The following is a 7547-nucleotide window of genomic DNA, read 5'->3' on the forward strand; positions in this document are numbered from 1 at the left end:
TAGAGAGAAACATCAGCAATTGGCTGCCTCCTGCACACCACCTACTGTGGACTGAGCTCACATGAGCCCTGACCCGGAATTGAACCTGTGACTTCTTGGTTCATGAGTTGATGTTCAACCATTGAGGCACACTCGCTGCGCTTAACTATTTTTACAGATGTCCTCTTCCCCCTACCCCCACCAAATTTCTTATGAGAGCTTACAAGACTCTTGAGGATGTGGTCCTGCCTATTCCTCAGGTCTCTCTCTCTCTCTCTCTCTCTCTCTCTCTCTCTCCTCAGGTCTCTCTCTCTCTCTCTCTCTCTCTCCATTTTCTCCCTCGCTTTATGCTCTAGCGGAGTGTAAAATGTTCTTCACACTCCTTATATTCCTAAATTCTATTCCTTCAGTTTTCAACTTTAACTTCTCTCTAAGATCTCTAAGAGCCTTGCTGACTTCATTTCCCCTCGGGAAGGTACCACCTTTCAAGGCTCCCACAACCCGCCGAGTTTCCCCCATTCTAGTACATATCACTGCGTTGTAATTATTTATTTGTTGGAATCCTCTGCTGGACTGTGAATTCTTTTGAGGCTGCGGATGGCATATTGCTCACCCGTGTGTCCCTAAGTACCAGCAAAGAGCCAGCAGGGTAGGGAGGATGGAGGGGCAGGACCCGTGATCTCTCACGTTTCTCTTGTTCCTGGAGAAGGACAATAGAAAGTTACTGCAGTCAACAGGTAAAGGTTCGTAGGAAATGCGCACTTTACCTGAATGATCAGTCTCTTATTCTCACAGGCAACAAAGCTGGGGCGAGGGGAAACGAAACAAGTTCCCACCTCCCTAAAAATAAAGTGAAGCCACGCTATTTCTCTGCACGCCTGGTAATTATTGAAGTAACAGTGAGGCCGACGGTTGCTAATTGGACTTAATGCAGAAACCTCCGCTCGAGCCTTGTAACCACGGAGGTGGCTCCTTGACCACCAGGGGGAGGAATTGCATCGCATCGCGGGCCTTGGGCGGTTTCTCCCAACGACAAAGGGCCGCGTAGAACTATGGGAATTGTAGTCCTAGGGTAGAAATGCGCGGTGCACCACGGGAATTATAGTTCGGGAAAGAGAGGCGGGAAATGCTTTTAAGTACCAATGTTGAGTTCTAGAAACTACAACTACCACAGGGCCATGAGCTTCTGGGCAGTTTCTCGGTTCCGTCGAAGTGACCGTCTGGGCTGCTTCTGAGAGGTCAGCTTGACTGGGTAAGTTGGAGAGGGGGAAGCTCCGATTCTGAACGGAGGTGTCTGCAGACTTTTTCCTATCCCCGCCCGGTATGGTGCTCTTCGTCTCATCCCAGGAACTTCATATTAACGTCTCGTCCTTTCTGGTTCCTATTCCGACGCCTCCAGTAGCCACCTACACTGTTAACTCTCCCACTGTCTTCTCCAGCCGTCACTCCCGGCTGAGGACCCAGCCCCCACAACCCCGCCCTGAGCCCACAGCTTCACCTCTCCGAGATCTTCACCTCTCCGCGCCACACCTGTGTGCTTCACTGTCCCTCACTTTGCTGTTTCGCATGCTAGTGAGAGAAGGCTCGCCATTGCTTCTCCGTCCGGGGAAAGCCCGGCTGGACTGGAAGTCCGCAGACCCGGGTTCCCGACCAGCCCCGCAGCTCACTCGCGGAGCGACCTCGGGCAAACCATCCTTCCCTGGGCCTCGCTTTCTCCATCTCCCAAAAGGAGATGAATGACAGTTGCGCCCTCACTCTTAGGATGAGGCTGCGTGGTGCAGCCAATGGGCTAGTATGTGTGAAGGTGCTATGTAAGCTGTAAAGCCTCCACAGGCGAGGGGGGTTATTTTTATTAGAATTATCAGGGCTCTGGAACAGTCCTATCTTGGCTCCTTGTTTAGCTCTGCCCGCTTGTTGCCTGTCCCCCGAGTGCTTGTTGTCTCTCAGCGCAGGATGGTGTTTCCTCACTTCCTCCAGAGACCAAAGGTCAGGCTAATGAGCTCTGAGTCTCCAGAGAGCTTTCCCTGAAAGGCAGCTCCGAAGAGTGCTCATCTTGGACTCTGTCCTGAAATAGTCGGAGATGAGCAGTCCACCCAGCTGGCGGAGGGAGGCTTCTGCTCACTGGGAGCAGGGCCCCGGCGGGAGGTGGACAGCTGCGGCATCAGCCCTATCCCTTTCCTCTCGGTTCTTCTGGGCCTGTTCTGTAGATTGTGGTCTTGGCAGGGCCGTCTCAGGCGGGAAAAGGCTGGGAGGAAAGAATGCATTTTGCCAAAGACTTTAATCCAAAAAAAAATTAGAGACCTTGGTTTGGTATGATAAAAGAGAGACATAGCATTGTTAATTAATTCCTAACATTTTATGAACACTTAAAATGTACCAGGCCCTATGCAATATTAATTTGAAAAAATATTTTTATTGAATTCAGAGAGGAAGGGAGAGGGAGAGAGAGAGAGATGCATCAATGATGAGAGAGAATTATTGATTGGCTACCTCCTGCACGCCTCCTGCTGGGGATTGAGCCCGAAACCCAGGCATGTGCCCTTGACCAGAATTGAACGCAGGACCCTTCAGTCTGCAGACCGATGCCCTATCCACTGAGCCAAACTGGCTAGGGCTCAATATCAATTTTTTAATTTAAGTTTTACTATGCTCCCATTTTACATATAAGGAACTTAGGCTCAAAGAGTTCATGTGGTTATAATGATAGAGCTACCATTTATGGTTATGGTGCCTTCTACATATTATTTACATATATTTAATTTACATATATTATTTAATTTAATCCTCATCTACAACTTCATGAGTGATCATTATTTCTATCATGGTTAAATTATCAGAGGCCTAGAATTTAAGGAACTTGCTCAAGATTACACAGCCAATTAAGTGGCAGGGGTGGAATTCAAACTTCACCAAAGCCTTTCTTTCCTCACTATAACATATAGCCTTACTTTTAGATAAAAAGAGATTAAAAATTGAGAGGGTTTAAAACAAAGCCTCATAGAGGGACATTTTTTGGGGGTCCCTAATATATGGAGAAAGCATGAAGATAGGTAGTTTGGCCTGAAAAGAAGTACAAAACAGTCTTTACCTCTGTAGTATATCTGAAGAGATAAGGCATAAGTATGTAAAAAAATTAAATAGCATTTATTGGATAAATGAATTATTGAGGCCTATTATTGCAGGGCACTGCCTTAAGCCTAGTGACTAGCAGGAATATGTTTCTGGTAGCTATGGGATTAAACAAAGTGAAATCATAGTAATCATTTCATTAATTTGAAAATGAACTGGAACACTCAGGAAATGTTGCAGGTACACGTGTCTGAATAAAAGAAAAATCCTGTGTACCAACTGAACCAGAGGTTCTGAAACCTTGCTAATCAGAAACACTCGGGAAGCTTTTAAAAATTACTTGACCTCTGGGAATGGGGGCCCTAAAATCTCTATATTTGAAGAGTGATTCCCAGATGATTGTGATGATAGGTTCAGGAACCTCTGATTTAGATTCTACTTGGGCCACTTGCAGGCAAGTCACTGCTAGAAAACTGCTAGAATAAGTACTAATATAAGTACTATCTTAAGGCAGCCTGTGATTGGTTACCAGTGGGGGCTGCAGACAGTGCCTAGACTTGAGAGGAGGGACGGTGGTAAGGACTTGGGGAAGCTTCAGAGAAGACCAGGGATTTCATGGGCCTTGATGAATGGGGCAGGTTTGAAAGGGCAGAGAGTCTTCTAGGCACCACCATGAATTGTTTAGATAAAGTGAGCAAAAGAAGATAGAGACACCTAGGCTGGTTTCCTTGGAAAATTCTGTAGCAATTACTAGAAATGACAAGATGCTTTTTGTGGATGTTTCTTAGGCAAGATTTGCAAGTCAGGTTGGATTTTTCCATCTCTCCATTCTACTTGGCCATTAGTCAGTGTGAGCCCAGAGAATACAAAATCATTTTTATGTTAGTTTCACCCGTGCCCAGTTAGCTTCTTTATTTTTTAACTGTTTTTATTGATTTTTAGAGAGAGAGGAAGGGAGAGGGATAGAGAGATATAAACATCAATGAGAGAGAAACATCGATCACCTGCCTCCTGCATGACCACTACAGGGCATCGGGCCTGCAACCTGGGTATGTGCCCTGACCAGGATTCGAACCGGTGACCTCTTGTTCCTGGATTAATGCTCAACTGCTGGGCTATACTGGCCCTGCTAGTTTTTATTTCCAACCTTAATTTAGTTGATAACCTTCCCCAGAACTTTCCAGGAACCCCAAAGGATTCTACACTCCTGTTTAGCTGCTTGTAAGTCCACTCATTCTGATTCCAATCCCAAGCACTGTTCTCTGTGGGGTAAGACCAGAATCTCTCCCCATAAGAAGCTGCTATCATTCTACTCAATCCTGAAACCTGACTCATAGTTGGCTCTTTCTTCTCCCTTGACTCCCCAAATCCACTCAGTTGTCAACGCTTACTTCTACTTTTCAGTCAATCAATAGATATTTCCTGGATACTTTCTAAGAGCCAAGTAATACACTAGGTACTTTAAATGCATTATTTCATTTATCCCCATAGCAACCCTATGAAGGTGGATAGTATTCTCATTGTACAGATGGGGAATCAGGCTTAGAGAGATCGGATAAACTTGCCCAAGGTAAGAAAGCTAGGCAGCAAAAGAGCTAGGGCTCAAACTTGGGTTTTTCAGACTTCATCTCTCTTATATCTACGTCCTCATTTCCGGAGCTGATTCCAACTCCTTAATCTTGAGGGACTGCTACCCTTCAGATCTGATCACACCATCCATTTCTCACCTGGCATGCTTTCCTCATTGCTCATTTCTCCTGTGTGCATTCTTACCTCTGTGCCTTTGCTCACACTTTTTTCTACCTGAAAGTCAACTTTTTCCACCATCCCCTCCACTCCCGAGCTAAAGGAGCTCTCTTTCTGAGAACTCCTGCACTGTCTTATCTGACCCTCTTTTATGGCAGTTAGAACTTTCTGCTGCCACTTCATTGTGTGGGTGACATGTGTCTTGTGCCCTGTGTAGGTCTTCCTTTTGTATGCCGTCAACAACAAGGGGAAAGGTCATGTCTGAGACCAGCACACTAAGCAGCACACATTCCATTTCACTGGCTACATAGTCCACTGATTGCATCAGTCATTTCTGAAATACGTAGCCATAGTCCATTCCTGCATGCGCCCCATCTGGCCTGGGGATCAAACCTGCAACCCAGGTACAGGCCCTTGACTTGGAGTTGAACCCATGATCCTTTGGTGCATGGGCCAGCTCTCTAACCACTAAGCAATACCTGCCAGGGCTAAGGTCTCTTATTGCTTTGACTTGAACTTTATTTTCTTCTTCCTTTTTTTTTTTATGACTTGAACTTTCTGATCCATCTCAGAACATCTTTAAAAAAGCAGAGTAATGTAATGATTAAAAATGTGGGCTTAGGGCCCGGCTGGTGTTGCTCAGTGGATGAGCATCGACGTATGAACCAGAAGGTCACGGTTAGATTCCTGGTCAGGGCACTTGCCTGGGTTACAGTGTGGAGCGTGCAGGAGGCAGCCAATCAGTGATTCTCATCATTGATGTTCCTATCTCTCTCTCCCTCTCCCTTCCTCTCTGAAATCACTAAAGAAATATATTTAAAACATATGAGTTCAAACAAACAAATAAGTAAAATGAAAAGATGTGGGCTGAGGACTGGACTCAATGTATCAGTTTAAATGTGTGTGTTTTTAATTGATATCAGAGAGAGGAAGGGAGAGGGAGAGAGAATCATTGATCACCTGCCTCCTGCACACCCCCAACTGGGGTTAGAGTCCAAAACCTAGGCCTGTGCCCTGACTAGGGGTCCAGCCATGACCTTCTGGTTCATGGGTTGATGCTCGACTACTGTGCCGCAGTGGCTGAGTGTCAGTGTATCAGTGTAGATGCTTTTCATTCAAGCAATAAAAATCTAAACTCAGTTGGTCTAAACAAAAAAGGGGATTTATTGATTTATGTAACTGGAAAGTCTAGGATTGGGTCAGGCTTCAGGTGTAGTCGAATCCAGAGATTCTTTTTTTTTTTTAAATATACTTTATTGAGTGTTTACAGAGAGGAAAGGAGCGAGATAGAGAGTTAGAAACATCGATGAGAGAGAAACATCGCCCAGCTGCCTCTTGCACCCCCCCCCCGGGGGATGTGCCCGCACCCAAGGTACATGCCCTTGACCGGAATCGAACCTGGGACCCTTCAGTCCGCAGGCCGACGCTCTATCCACTGAGCCAAACCGGTTTCGGCGAATCCAGAGATTCTTAATGCTTGCACAGATGTGACTATTTCTCTGACTCTCTTAGCTCTGCCATCCTCCACCGGTAGCTTCATCCTCAACGTAGCAAAGTGGCTGCAACAGACAGCTCAAGGCTTCATATCTGCACATCACTGTCGTTCAAAACAAGGACTTTCCCACCTTTCACCATCAAACCACTCTTTCACTCTGACTGGGTCAACTTATGTGACCCGGGGATACCAGGGCTGATTGGCTCAGGTCAATTAAGGCCCAACTCTAGAGGTTAGGGATAGGTGGGCCACAACCAGATCACGAAGCTGCTGTGTAAGAGGACAAGATAGAATGGCTATTGAAAGTGTGACCATCCTCTCCACAGTGACAGCCATATTACCCCTGATCAGATTCTGGTCTTGCTAACTGTATGTTCTTGGATAAATTACCCAACTTTATCATGCATCATTTTCTTCATCTGTCAGATGAGATAGCAGTATCTCAGAGGATTGTTGAAAGGATTCAATTAAATAATTTATGTAAAGCATTTAGTGTAGCTCCTGGCACAGAGTAAGTGTAATGATGACGGTGCTGGTGGTGATGAGATTGAAGAGGGACAGGGAGCAATGGCATTGGCCCCAGTGCAGAAGCAGCCAAGTTACAGGACGGTCTTCTAGGCAGAAGCGTGCGCAGCTGCCACATTGAAGGCTTCTGGTTGAACTACTGCCCCCATCGTACTCTTTCCTATTTCTGCCCCATTTTGCTCTTTTTTTATGTCCTGCCTAGAAATGCTTTTCTTTTTCTTCCCTGCCTCTCGTCTTCCTTATGTTTCAAGGCCCAGCATAAGTGCCACCTTTATAGCCAATAGTTTAGGTCAGTGATTCTGTAAATATACAGTTGGCCCTTGAACAATGCGGGGGTGGGAGTGGGAGGGGGGGGTAGGGCTACCAACCTCTCATGTAGTCAAAATTCATGCACAGTTTTTGCCTCCCTCAAACTCAATTACTGTTGTGCCTCAGTATCTGCCGGGGATTGGTTCCAGGACCCTAGCCCCTTCCCCCTGGACACCAAGATCTGCAGATGCTCAAGTCTCTTATATAAAACTAGAGGCCCGGTGCACAAAAATTTGTGCACTCGGGGGGGAGGGGGGGTCCCTCAGCCCGGCCTGTGCCCTCTCAAAGTCTGGGACCCCTCGGGAGATAACGACCTGCTGGTTTAGGCCTGCTCCCGGGTGGCAGAGGGCAGGCCCAATCCCTACGTGCAGCCCCTGGTCAGGCTCAGAGCAGGGCCGATTGGGGGGTTGGGGCGCCTTCCACT

The 7547-nt window shown here is 46.6% G+C and overlaps 1 protein-coding gene across 3 annotated transcripts in view; it reads left to right on the top strand.

The window, feature by feature from the left end:
• Positions 1–1098: 1098 nt before the first annotated feature.
• Positions 1099–7547, top strand: part of PAFAH2 (platelet-activating factor acetylhydrolase 2) — a 31815-nt gene continuing 25366 nt past the window's right edge. For 2 of the 3 annotated variants that reach the window (XM_006777516.2, XM_006777515.2), the window contains exon 1: positions 1151–1231. The gene's annotated coding sequence lies outside the window, so the exon portion shown is untranslated. Of the gene's footprint in view, positions 1232–7547 lie in introns of all 3 variants that reach the window. The other variant, XM_006777512.2, reaches the window with a different exon arrangement.

Source organism: Myotis davidii, unplaced genomic scaffold (assembly GCF_000327345.1).
Source record: "Myotis davidii unplaced genomic scaffold, ASM32734v1 scaffold149, whole genome shotgun sequence".
Classification (NCBI taxonomy): domain Eukaryota; kingdom Metazoa; phylum Chordata; class Mammalia; order Chiroptera; family Vespertilionidae; genus Myotis; species Myotis davidii.